A 15,125-nucleotide genomic window follows, 5' to 3' on the forward strand; every position below is an offset into this window, starting at 1 on the left:
AGTTTTACGTTTCTTACAGGTACTTTTCATTCAACAATTTGATTTATTGTTCTAATAATCATATAATATGAATATTGAAAAGCCGGGAGAGTAAAATTAAACCATTGTTTTTAAACGCGATACGATTATAATATAATTCACACTATAATGCGTTAATATTCTATATATATTTTTTAAATATGATCATTTGAAGTACTTAAATGAATATTTTTACAATATAACAAAGAAATTGCTGATAAAGTGCGAAACAAAACATAAGATTTTTCTATGATAACGGGCGTGGCCAATATAAAATCAATATAATGAATATCTTAAGTAAAAGCCATAGATTTTAATTTGTTTTCTGTATAAGATTTTATGTGAGTTTCATACAACATAGGATAGAGCACTGATTGGAGACTTATATACATGATCATTTTATTATTACAATTTTGATAAATAAAATTCATGATGAGAATATCTAAGCTCTACCCATATCTCTACACGAGTACCCTATTTGAAAATATTTGTTATAAATAAATAAGAAATCAATTACCTAATCTAGCTTTTTTGTATTATGCGATCAATCATAAAGAACTATTTTCATTGGAACACCAGTGGGTGCTACTATAAGAACTTAAAATTAACAAGCACTCAAATCATACTATTGAGTTCCAGGCAACCACAACTAACAGAAATCATTATATCAAACATAATGTTATAAAAAAAATAATAATTTGATTTAATTATGCCAAAAGTGAAGGTAATACGAAAACCATCAAACAAAAAGCAAACAAAAAACATGAAAAAAAGCAATACCAATATGACATGAAATATTTCAGGTATTGTACAATACATTGATTTTGATGCGTTTGAAGGTTGTTCAATGTGAATAGTGTATAATCTAATAAAGTGACATTAAAAGTTGCTTGTATCATAAAATAAATAAAATATGCTATGGTTTGAATAAAATGGTATGCCGATTCTCTCACGAACAGTTCCGTGGAACAGTTTTCAGGTACAAAAAAGATTTAGTCATCCTGTAACATTGAATTTTTAAAAGCAGAGTGAAAAGAAGAATTAGACGGACCTTCATGACTATGATGATCATCAGAAAATAATGTTGAATGCATAAGTTTCTCTGACAGCACGCCCCGTGACCATAAATGTTGTAAAGTCTGCAACATCAAAAATAATAATATAAAAATTCGCGATAAAATGCGATAATTAGTTTTATTTCGGTTTATTAGACATAATTGTCCAGTTTTGTCTTCTATAAAAAAAGACTTGATACATAGAATTTTCTTATGGTTTCCAGCAGTTTGGCTTGCCCACATGCAACAGTTACTAAACTACAGGTGAGCCATCACCTTCTCAACCTTCAAAGGCAATATAAAAAACAATAAGATTACATAACTAGCCATATTTCATTATAATTAATGTTCCTGTTGGTCTTCCTGGTTGATTGAGTGTTTGTGTAGGTTGTGTAAATGGTTACACTGTTCTAAATTACTTTCATGGTAACACAGCATCATGGATTGGTCACCACACCCACTGGTGTTGCCTTGATGAATGTTCGTAATAGGTGGTATTGTGGTCCGGAAACATATACAGGTTATTTTATATATAGTATTACGAAATGGTTACATAAAATTATGACAGTATAGAATTATGAGACTAATATAGAAATTTAGATATCAACATTCTGGTTTTATAAAGCAAAATAGACCAAATACACAAATAATACTGTAGCTTTTGGAATATTTCTTATGAAAAAGCTAAGATATGGTTTCTTTTCAATCTAATGCATATAGACATCCCAAAAGAAAATGACAATAAAATATTTTAAGATTTTAATAAAATTGATGACATTTTTGAGTAACAATAAGAAACAAAGGAATTATTTGGGATTGAAACAACCCTATTCTCCCCCACTAAAACCTATGAAAGAATAAAGTACAAAAACATTGCAAAAGTTGCCCTGCAGCCTTGCGTGATGTTTAGCGCGGTTCGATAGCGGTCGCCGCGCCAATTGAGCGCATCCGCATTTGTGTCAAAGGACACAGCACGCGCTCCAAGACGGGCTCATCTCAGACCAAGGTTACATACACATCCGTAGGCAAAATACTCTGCTGGCGAGTCGCTAGCGTCTAGCGGCCAGTACTACACACATATGATGGATTTATTGCGGCTAAATCATACGCCTCGTACATTTCCACGACCTTACCCGCTTGTGCGGAACGAGTCTACCGAGATATTTGATTGTGGCCGTATAGTGCTATTATTTATTACTGGAGTCTACATGCGAATGGGAACACGGCAATCGCCACTCTAAATCACCATGCCCGCTAGACGTTAGCATTTCTTCAAATATGAGTTACATCATTCGCTGCACGTCGTTACAAATCAAATAAATATAATTTACCGACGCACTCGATTCATTCTCGTATGATTCGATATGAACGTAACGTGAAGTACGTAATATTGAATGATTTATATGTGGTGAGCACAAAGCGAACGCCATTGGCAGTCCATGTACATGGGCGGCCTTCCGCGCCCATACCAACATTGTGCCGTTGGCATTATGGCCTGAATAACTGCACCTGAATACTTGTCCTTTTCATTTTCAGTATCATTAATGGGCCCACTGCCCATTCAATATTTTAACGCACGCCGTTTTATAATTTCCTGGTCACGTTTAAAAGAATCTTTGAATAGCGGCAAATCTCGTCCATTATACACTTCCTATAACAATTTATTATTCTCAAATTATTTTGATCCAAAGTATTCGCAACCGGAACTTACTTGGACAAAAGCCATTTGTTTTGTGTCATCAACGCTTTTTCTCAATTAATTTAAGACTATAATCTATTTTATTCTAGCTGCCATTATTTCTGAGTTTTGTACAGTCCTGCTTTTAGTAACAGAATAATAATATTTTGTATATTAATGTGCCCTGTCTTGGCAATATTTTGAAGTTTTTCCTGTCAATCTCTCCTATCTGGTAGACTATAATACTAATACCGCTACAGAGTACGCGATACCCTTAATTGTTTGATGGCAAATATGACGTTGGTCATATATCTTAGTTGCAGCCGTCTGACATGTCGTCTACGCGCAGGCCCGGCCGAGGCTAAGGCTCTGCACCGTTGACGCAAATGGCCGAGCATTCCGCAGGATGTCAGGAATGAGAGCATGTCCTAATAATTCTTGGCGGGTCGTGGGTGGCTCTCGCAGACGTTGTGTAACCACGTCCTAATGAGGATATTATTCAGCCGCGTCTAAAACGTCAGCGGCTGTACGCAGAGTTTCTTTTGAAGCGTTTTAATTACGCCGTCGAAGCGGCCACCTCGTTAGTGCCCAGCGTAACAGTAGACGGATTGTGTCGTTAATTAAATCATCTGCTATTGTTAAATACGCTGTTATTCCATACGTTCGTAGCTAAAGATTTTATGTTGGATTTTCAATGAGAGCTGTGTTTATTTGCGCTAGTTTTACGTTCATTGCATTACTTAGTCTGGCCATAAATACTGTTACACTTAATTATAAAAAAATATTACATTTGAATTTCGAATCTGTCATTTTTATACGATTGTTCATTGTGTTTTCTCATTTTGGCGCCAATACATTATAAAATATTTTGCGATATTAAAATGGTGTGGGGTGATAAAGAGAACCGAATCGCTGTGATAGCATTACACAAAGTAGGTATGGAGCCAAATGCAATTTTTAAAACTCTCCATACACTTGGTATTAGTAAAATGTTTGTGTACCGGGCTATTAATAGGTACAATGAGACCTCCTCTGTTTGTGACAGAAAAGATCTGGCCGTCCACGTAGTGTTCGTACGAAAAAGGTGGTCAAAGCAGTAAGGGAAAGAATTCGAAGAAATCCTGTCCGAAAGCAAAAGATTTTATCTCGGGAAATGAAGATAGCACCTAGAACCATGTCGCGTATTTTAAAAGATGACTTAGGACTTGCAGCCTATAAGAGACGCACTGGCCATTTCTTAACTGATAATTTAAAGAAGAATAGGGTGGTAAAATCGAAACAACTACTGAAGCGGTACGCAAAGGGAGGTCACAGAAAAATTTTGTTTACGGATGAGAAAATTTTTACAATTGAGCAACATTTTAACAAACAAAATGACCGTATTTATGCTCAAAGCTCTAAGGAAGCTTCCCAATTAGTCGACAGAGTGCAACGTGGACATTATCCGACTTCAGTGATGGTTTGGTGGGGTGTTAGCTATGAAGGAGTGACTGAGCCATATTTTTGTGAAAAGGTATCAAAACATCGGCACAAGTGTATCAAGATACCATTCTTGAGAAGGTAGTTAAGCCCCTTAACATCACCATGTTCAATAACCAAGTATGGTCCTTCCAGCAAGACTCGGCGCCGGGTCATAAAGCTCGGTCCACGCAGTCTTGGTTGGAATCGAACGTTTCGGACTTCATCAGAGCTGAAGACTGGCCGTCGTCTAGTCCCGATCTTAATCCGCTGGATTATGATTTGTGGTCAGTTTTAGAGAGTACAGCTTGCTCTAAACGCCATGATAATTTGGAGTCCCTAAAACAATCTATACGATTGGCAGTGAAGAATTTTCCCATGGAAAGAGTGCGTGCTTCTATTGATAACTGGCCTCATCGTTTAAAGGACTGTATTGCAGCCAATGGAGACCACTTCGAATAAGCTTTTTATATTTTTAATTGTTTTATATTTATGTATTAAACTGACACACTGTAAAAGTAATAAATGTTATTTGCAGTTAACAATTTTCTTTTTTCTTTATTACAATATTTATGGCAAGACTAGGTATATGCGCGTAGAGATCTAAAAAAACTGTTTTGAAAGGCAGTGGTTCTGATTCCTACAACTGTATAAATATTTTTATGACATTCTCTAGAATATATTTTATACGAAAGAAAACATAATTATATTTTGAATTTATTTTTTACTTACGCTACTGACAGCTGTGTAACGCGGAAATGAAAAAGCACGTGTTAAAATTTTCAATCACTATTCAGATATACGTATACCAATTTATACTTTTCCAGATTTCAACCAAAATATGTGATATTACACCAGGTTTCACTTTATTATTTTTGACATAATCCAAGGACGATCCGAAACAAGGTCCATTGGAGACTTTCGCCAGTGAGGCGTGAATATTTATCTCGCCTCAGCCCGCCGAATATCGTTACTGGAAACATAATGACCGCCACTTTAAAACAAGATCTCTCAGGGCGAATATTCTACGACGGCGGTGGAATTTAAAATCTTTTTAAAGATGGAAGGTCATCCTTATAAAGTTCGCAATTTGCGCCGAGTAAGGGAAATTTTCGCTTGCACCCTCTGTATGAAGATATTCTTGGTTAAAATTGAGGGTTGGTAGACGAAACTAGGACAAGAAAAATTTAACTGTTTTATTGTGTTTTAGGGTTGCTTTTGGAGTGGAAATTGAGTGTACGAATTTTGATATATTATTTATATTCTATAAAAATATGAAAGCGATAATCATTAATGATAGTTACGTTATTGTAGTCTAATTTAGATATACTACTCCATGATTTAATCCGAAGGATATTCGTAGGTCGTAGCATTTGTGCGTAATGATACTCCTGACAATGACTGACTGACTGCCCACAATGTATCGGCTACAACCAGCGAGGCTACGTTACACGGAAAAGCGTCCATAAATGCATTTTCATTACGTAAGAGTTGAGTGACATTACGTAAAGACAAAGGCTTATCACCGAGTCCATAATAAGAAGTAATTAGAGCTATAAAAGAACACAATTGCGTAATCTATTCCCCTACACAGAACATTTTAGGCACGTATATATTGGACCTGAGGAGACACAATAACCACCCTCTGCCAGCTCAGATAAGCTCGGCAAAAAATATATAAAGGACACGCAGGTTTGTAAAGAAAATTGCCCATGCCACAGCGGTACGTAGTACTTGCTTCCTATCCGCATTTAGATATCGGTACTGCGATATACCGGCTTGATGTTACGTAATTTCACCGAAACACCATTTACGTGCGGTATTGTTTAATTACTTGCCAACTAATTAAGCAGCGTGTGATTTACTGAGATAAGTTATAAAGTATGGTATATGTAGATGGGTAGGTAAGTAGTGCAGACGGCCTCATTTTAAATACCGGAAATTGGACCGTTGCATGCACTAATGGGGTCTGCAGATACGAGTGTATAGCCTGAACTGCAAAACGAGCGAACTTTCTACATTTTTCATGTGAGGTTTTTTGTGATTTCCATTATATTCACTACGTATTGAAAGAGATTTGGTGCAATGTTAACCTTGTTTTGAAATATTTAGGTAAGTACTGGGTATTGAAAACGATAATATCAGTAAAGAGACTATAATTTCTATAGTGATTTCTTATGTTTACGATAATATTAGATTTTGAAATAAAACATTCTTACGAATTTTCAATAGCTAAAACAATAAAAAAATACTTGTAGTATTGTTAATTTTATGTAGGTAGATATTGTAATTTTGGCTTTCCGGACGACCAACACCTCAGGCGTTCCTCTCCTCTGTGACTATGAAGGCTGCAGTGTCCAAAACTTCGGGAGAATTTTATAATATACAAAACCGCGATATAATCCGTAAAATTTTTAATACGCTGTATACTATATATTGTAATTAATTATGTCAATTGTATTGACTTTTACTCAGAAGAAAGATATTTTGTGAATACTTAAAAAAGGAATCTCGTATTTATATCAAAACTTTGCAATCTACAAAAGACTAATCAATTTTATAAAGCGTGCGCGCGCAATCCGAATAACTTAATAAATGTATGTAAAAAATAAATGTCTATTTCATTGGAAGTATCGATTGAGGTTATTTTGTAGACCTAATTAATATGACTGAATTTAATTCGTTGTAATATCCGTGTCCTGATATGTCAAAATTGTCAATATCTTACACCCACTATGGTAATCAGCATGAGTACAAAACTATTCAGATTATTTAAATATATTTTAAATCCACATATTATGGGAACCAATCCGCACTAGGCCTGCGTGGTAGACTAAGACTTAAACCTTCTCAGTAGTAGAGAAGGTCCGTGCCCAACAGTGGGACGGTATTTAATACGGGGCTAATATTATAAGACCCATTTGTGTCTAAAAATTGAGTGATATAAAGCTATTCGTATTTAGTAAAGGATATAACTACAGAAACTCAACCTTTACGTCGTTTATGTATATTGATGACCCGTGCGGCCCGCGTGCGCCAATTATAATTTTTATTTACTACACAACCCTTAACACCTTTTTAATTATTCAAACAACCCTTAATTACTAAGCCCATGCGTACATAGTTGTTAACGTAACCATTTAATTTGCACAATAACACAATAGCGGTCAGTGGTAAATGACAATATAAAATATTCATTAATTATGCAACGGATGATGTGTAATGTAAATTCTATATGTGAATGATTACCTCGAGGATTGTAATTTGTACGATACCGCGTTACTAGCAACGGTTAATATTGCTAGGGTGACAAAATAATCAAAAGTATAGTATCTAATTCAATCTGGCTATTTTCGTCACTTATGCGGTATTTGCCAATGTTAATTACGCGATATTGCACTATCTTCGATGATTTGTAGATATACCGGGTCTTTTGACATTACGTTAATAAATGAAACCACATACTCGTCTTTACTTCTTTTAACAATGTACAAAAAATCATCCACGAATAACGAATATTTTCATTAAAAACCAAGTTAGACTTTTTTTTTAACATTTTGTAGTTTAATGCGAAAATAACATATGCGTGAATATTTCTGACTGCTCATGTGATCTTGATGTTGCAATGAATTATCTTCGCAGTAGCAGCCACAATAATTTCTTTGAAATACCACTGCATTAGGCTGAGTACAATTAAAACTACTTTTTATTGATTCGAAACTTCCCCTTTTTTATTTTACATAGTTCCAGTAACTTATTGTGTTATTTTTAAGGAGATAAATATACGGTTTCATTCAGTAACGCAATGTCATAATACCCTTTTACAAATACGTTAAAAATATAGTATTTTTGGAAATAAAATCCACAACAAATTCACGTATTGATGCGACTATCCGAATGTAATATACCCGTTTTTCGAGTCTAAATCGTTTGTGCCTAAGCCCGCCATCTGTCTGGTGTTACGCGAGCTTAACCTAGTTCGCAGGGATCTAGTGCGCACACGTACAGAATTTTAACATTCAATGTTTTTTGAAATTCTTATTATAACTTCTTTTGGGTTCAAATTGAAATATTAACTTTAGTTTTTTTAATGGTGTAGTCACACTAAAATGTTAATGACTTTATTTATCGCATTAATCACCTTTCGCGATAACTTGACAGATGTATTCTTGACAGATATGACATACTTGACACAATAATTTCTTTGAAATTTAAATTTAGTTTAATTTAACGATTTTATTGCATTATGGGCGTTGTCTCTAACTTTAGTGTGTCCCCGGCTTAAAGGGCTGCCTTGTTTGTATGTATTGATTTTCACAATCTCGTTGTTAACATTAATTCGATCGAACTATGTCTATAAATATTGATATACTTAATATTATAACATAGGCAATAAATTAATATATTATACAGTATACTTCCTAGTTGTTTTTCCCTAGCAGCAAATAAGCAATAACTATTTAATGCGCAACATTTCCAACGCACGTGAAACCCACGGTTTAATTAAATTTGAAACAAATAATTTCCTCTTTACGGAAAATAATTTTTGTATAATGGTTTATTTCGTTAGTTTTTTTTTTTATAATAAAATCGAATAAATTTCTGTTATCATACTAGCTGTCAGTAGAAATAAAATTGTCATAACTGATTCCGTTAAGTATATTAGTTTATTTCTTGTAACATAAATAAGTAGCTTTGTTCGCGGCTTCGCCCGTGTGAACGATTTTTCCGGGATAAAAGTCCCGCTATGGATTTTCCCGGGATAGATAGTAGCCTATACTATTTCGAGAGTCTTAAACTTTCTCCATACCAAATGTCATAAAAATCCGTTCAGTAGATTTTGAGGAAATCGATAATATACTTTAAGACAAAAAAGGGAACTTTGCAAAGTATGTCTCATCGTTTATAATGATCTTGCTTAGATATTCCCCAACTGTCTTATTTACCGAAGCCAATACCCGCAAATAATAGTTTCTGTATTCGAAAAATGCTATATCTCAATTCCCACGTTAGCGTGAGTGTTCCGACTATTTAAGTATAAGTTAATATCGTAATATTCACACTACAACGACTTCGATAACGTTATTCGTACAATATTTAACACAAAGAAGGGTATTCGATAAGCCTCTCGTTTCCGCACTGTTGGTTCTTTGAATCCGATCTCGCGTTTATTATGCATGAATGTTGCACGCTAAAAGAATTGGCTGTGAATATTTGTTATTGTTGCATTTACTTTCGTCCGTTCTCAAGTAAAATGCTTTTTGCTAAGTAAATCTTGTTTTGGTACAGTGAGCTCGTTCTAAAGGGGCACTTTTAGATGTATAAATAATATGACTTCATTACATGAATTGAAGAAGATATTCTTTATATAGACTCCGTGATGTCTTCTCTTTTTCTGAAAGATTATTCAAGTCTCACTTCCCAATTCAGCTTTACAACTTACTAGTGCCTTTAATCAACCAATATGCTTAATCTTATTGTTTAAGCATTAAACCGAGTGGCAAACCCAAGATAAGTCATCTTTCTATTTTAGTTTCTAGAATATAAATGTCCTGTGTGGATGGAAAATTCAGTAATATAAACAAATAATAATTATAAGTATTACTTGGCTATATATCGCGCTAACACGGATATTCTTAAATTACATTAAAATAGCAACTCATAATAAAAAAGCAACGGAATATTCCAACCGCCATTTTCCAGTGAAGAGTCTTCGTAACTCGGCGGAGAAAATCCAATAGTTTTGTGAAATTAAAGCTTTCGCAAAGTCTGTAACTATATCGAATTTCATCTATAGTCTTCGTCGAATTATGCTTCGTTTTATTGTTATTTCATCAGGCTATTTTGCTGCAAAATTATTTCGGAAATTTCTTTTGATTATTAGAAATTGCTTACAAGTATTGCTATCCACGTGTTAGTTTTGTCAACGTATCTTCTCAAATGGGTCGATTCCAATACTTTTTTTTTTATAACACATAATCATTAATATAACAAGCATAATAAAATATGTATTACATACCTCATAGTACATTGTAATACAGGATACAAAAAAATACTATATATTTTTAATACTATAAAGCACATAGTAAATGTTTGGACGTACAAAACTCGCAACGTACTCTTTTAAACTTCAAATCGCCTTCTGTGAAATACACAGTGAAAATCGATGTAATACCCTCGTCCGACTTATTTTTATAAAGTGAGTGATACACGGTGCGGCTTTCCCGGGCAGTTGGCTTGGTGCATTGGTCGGTAAGGGGGTCGCTATCGATCTGGCGGGGTCGCGACTAGTTTCATAACTTAGGTGCACTGGCGCCAAATGTTGCTGATATCTGTTTATGCGTTCGAATGTTTAGTTTGACAAGTTAATGCGAAATTTGAACGAGGTCCAAATTGTTAACATTTTTTCATATACGTTCTGTAACGTTTGATTTCAAAATTCTAGAACGGACTAGCTCGTAACATCTGTCAGTTATAAATGTAACTTTATTACCGAAATAATATAATTTTGTTCTGAAATAACTTGTATCAAGGTTGAATGTTGCTCTAGAAAAAGGTTTACGCAGCCTATAGTTACGAGATTCCATTTAACAAATTTATAAAATGTTTAGAATACGCGAAAATCGTATTATACAAGTTACATAAGTCTTCGGCGCCATATAGGTGGCGTAAGTTCAATGCAGTATAGTACCTACTCATGCTCTACAATGGTTGGGTGAAAGCACGCCCGCGTCACCTTTGACCCCTTACTGATTTACTGCATATTGGCTATTTTCGGAAGCACGCCATTTGACATTTTTACAAAATTCCTAGTAAGCTTTAAAAATGGACACGTCTGGCTTAGCAGTCCAGTTTTATATTCGAGAATTTATAGGTCTATTTTAACAATTGCCAAGCACATTCAGGCCGTGCATTTGCATGATAGGTCATGCATGATTGAGTTATGTACGGCGGTGGTTTTTGTCACATTAGGGGCTATTAGGGGTGCATTTTATAATGTCCTGCGAAATAGAGCGATGCATATCGTACGTATGAATTAAAACTGACGACTAATATTGTTTTGATTAATATTAATATACATTATTAACTACAAATGATTGAGGTCTTATAACGTGCAACACCATTTCATATTCCAGGTTAGTATAATTTCATAAACATAAAAAGTAGTGTGTACGTTAAATGAGTATCGTAAACATAAAAAATGTATAGCAGGTACAGAACCAGACAGGGATGTAACAACGTCTGTTGTTTTCTCATTTAGACACGTTATTTTCAAAAGGTCAGAGGTGAAATAGGCTTGGCATTTCACAAAAATAGCATACTGTTCTTTGAAATGGAATATGAAATATCATTACCTAATTTTTTTTTGTGTGATACTGTGGAGCGACGGACGTATTGCACAATTTTTGTAGTTATTGTCTCAAAGAGGTTAGTAAAAATATGGTACAGCAATTAGCTAATTGGTTATGTACCCAATTTTTTTGACATCCTATATTCTATAATCTAAATAAGATGCTTAGTATTTCCTGTTTTCTTGTATGGAGCTGAACCAAGGCCCACCCAACAAAAATGTCGAAAGAAGATTGACGTCATTGTGATGTGATGCTGAAGGCGCTTGCTAAAAATTAAATGGGCTGTTGATCGCGCAACGCTTCTATCCTGGAAGGGCTGCATCAAATAAAGATTTTGGTCGATTGTGCAAATGCGCATCTAAAACGTTTGGTCATGTCATCCGAAATTAAAGCTCTTTGGATCGATTACTGGTACTCTGAAGAGTCAGTCAACGTCCTCGCGGCTGAGTATACACCAGATGGGCAGCCAATAAATCGTTTACGAAGTGTTCCCTTGCTGAGTGTACACGTCGCACTCTTAATAAAATAATGACCCATTCAAAATTTGCCAACTTGTGGGAATCGTCAAACAACCAATTTCTGTCTACGACCTTTTAGTTATTTCCCTTTTTTTCTCATGCTATAGGTTTAATTTTTTACCTATCTTTAATAAGCACAATTTTATAGTAACTTAAAAAAAAGGGAAGCAAACAAAAATTTGTTTTCCGACGACTGCCACAAATTAACAATTTTGAAATAGGTCATTATTTTATTAAAAGTGCGACGTATTGTCATATCAGACGACCCATAACCAAGACCTTCTCACTCGGCTATTGGTGTACGGCAGAAGAAAAATTCTATAAACGTCAAGTTTTTTGCCTGTTAATGGTTCCCACCATTAATGAGTTTACCGTCAGCTCGTCTATCTTCCCGGAGAAAATAAAGTAAAAACTACTTTTAGTGATAAATTAACCGTATTAGTAGATGTGTAAAAGCTTTTAATTTATTAGAGTACTCTCTATCTACAATGCAGATGGCTTCGTTATGTTCACTTCCTTTGCACTTTAATAAGTAATATAGGTTTTCTATTAAAAAGAATAGAATGTCTGACGTTACTTAATTTATTTCATTGTATGTCCTTGGTTTATAAGTAATGAACATCAATTAAGTTGCTTTCGTCTGTAGAATGAAATGAATATTTACTAACGGAACAAAGGACACCACAGAAACTCAGTACTAGAATTTAAAAAAGTGGAAACCGCTTACACCAAAGTCTGTAAATAATATTGTGGTATGATGAAAATATTTTAATTTGAGCCAAATGGCACTAAAGGCAAATATAATTAAGGCTTCTTTTTATTCAGCTTCGCGGCGGAAGGGTCAGGTTTATTTTCGTATTACAAGCAGTTTAGACGTGGGCCATCAAATCTAAAGCCCACCTAGGTTGTTACACATACCATTCTGGCCACCATAAAACCTTACTTCAATTAAGGCTTTGTGACGAGAATAAAGTACATCATCCTAGAATAGAGCGGAACCAATTAAGCCCCCGAAGGCCAGTTTACTTTCCCGATTAATTTCGCCGAGGGAGTGCCGCCGTCAGCGTGAAATATGTCTGATCAAGTTATTTATTAATGATGTTGAAGTATGAAAACGCCAGTATGAGGACAATGGGCTTTGAGTTCGATCTATTGGACCATCTCTTGAAAGACCACCGTCTATAGGAGAAATATTGGATGTTTTCTTCAATAATGGTTTGTTTTTTAAGTTGAAAATGGAAGTTATTTTTATTCAGAAGTGTTGTTATGATATTAAATGTGCAGTTTTAATTATTATATTGTTTGTAGAGATTCTAGCACATTGAAAATGAAGTGATAGAATACTTCTAGTAAAATACTTTTGAAAAAGTCCTCAAAGTATTGCTGAGTGGATTAATTGTACCTTAACTATTCTTTAATGGTCATTCTAAATTTATATTTTACAGATCGGGATGTAAGTTATGGTCAATCTCGAGTATTTTCATTTAGTTGGGACACTTGTATTTTATATTAGTAGTAAGAAATTTGATGTCGGATGACTAGTCAGTAAGTTCATTGAAACAGTAAAATAGAAGACTGATATAAATTTTCTATTTCCAATAAAGCAAAACCATAAATAAATAAAATATGTGAAACGACCATAAATCAATGATTTACTGACAGAATAAACGATGGAGGAATTAAATAATAATACTATGAGATAAAGTATAATTAACCGTGAACAATTCGATACACTCACCATTGTGCCACGTTTGCGATGAAAGGAATATCGAGGAAACCTCGAGAGACCAGCAACTGCTATTGGCTGAAAGCTCTATTAATCAAACAATTTTCTCCAGGGAATATCTTCATAGCAAGCCATAGATGAAAGTAATAACCAAGTTCATTTTTAAACAAGCCTCGTGAAACTCAATTACCTTTTGAGACTCCAAGTTCTATAAGTGGTTATAGATACGGCTCGCTCAGTTATTGCGGGAATGGAGATGGTATTATTCAGATAGCATCGTCACATTATGCAAGTGGCCTCCGCAAAGGTCTGATGACATCGCGACCTGCACATGTGATACTAAAACTCATTTCCTTTACGGTTGTCGCATAATTGAAATAGGTGGTATTATAACAAGCATTTCAGGGATTTCATTAACCTGGTCTAATGCCGTGTTAAAAATAATACTAAGTTATATAAAAATGACGACCTTTAACGCTTCAAATGGATTAACTTCACTTTTGGATGTAAGGCTTGCTTATTTTATTATGGAATGAAGTCTGCGTGGCAAAGAATCCTTCTTCCAATAAAAAACGTCGTGTAGGTAGGTATTCTTGCAACATCTACTCTTTTTTTGGCAAATATTTCTTTATTAGATTATACGGGTTCGTGGGGATATAGAACTCGAGTACGCCTTATCAATTTGAGCCTCGCTTTTGATATTAATAATATCAGCTCTGTATATCTGTCCTACTGTTGTACTCGGGCTTTCTCTACATATGAGGAGTAGGTTTTGCGTCGATCACGCTAGCTTAAGCCCACTTGGTCAATTTCTAATAGTTTTAAAATTCTCTCAGAGAATTGTCAAATATACAGTTTTCTTTACAATGATTTTCCTTCGCCGTTAATGCTACTGAAAACTAATATGACCAAATATATCTTTCGCTAAAATTAAGTTGGGCGCTACAAGGAGTGAGATCACATATTTTGCTATCCTATCATGTTAGTCCGTTCCATTCTTCGCTTATAAGCTCTTGATATTTAGGAATATTTTATCATCTCCGTCTATATTTATGAAGACATTTGGAATATCGAAATTGACAATTTAAATGGAAATGACAGCTGCCAATAGCCTGGGAAGATGTTACGAGAAGGCGGTTCAATAAATGTATGTAGAATCGGTTTATTGCCAATCCTAATGCAGTCGATAACCGTGTCCTTAATATTTATGCCTCTTATTGGCAGGGAATGTGTTTTAAAAAGCTATAATGGAAGAAGGCCAAAAAAATTGAAGCATTTTATCATGCAACGCTTCAAATGTGTACTTAGTTTTCCGACTAT

The 15,125-nt window shown here is 34.7% G+C and overlaps 1 protein-coding gene across 6 annotated transcripts in view; it reads left to right on the forward strand.

The window, feature by feature from the left end:
• The window catches only part of LOC115449115 (sodium/potassium-transporting ATPase subunit alpha), a 73,831-nt gene that overhangs the window by 518 nt on the left and 58,188 nt on the right, over positions 1 to 15,125 (forward strand). The window lies entirely within an intron of this gene.

The sequence above is a fragment of the Manduca sexta genome, chromosome 13 (assembly GCF_014839805.1).
Source record: "Manduca sexta isolate Smith_Timp_Sample1 chromosome 13, JHU_Msex_v1.0, whole genome shotgun sequence".
Lineage (NCBI taxonomy): Eukaryota > Metazoa > Arthropoda > Insecta > Lepidoptera > Sphingidae > Manduca > Manduca sexta.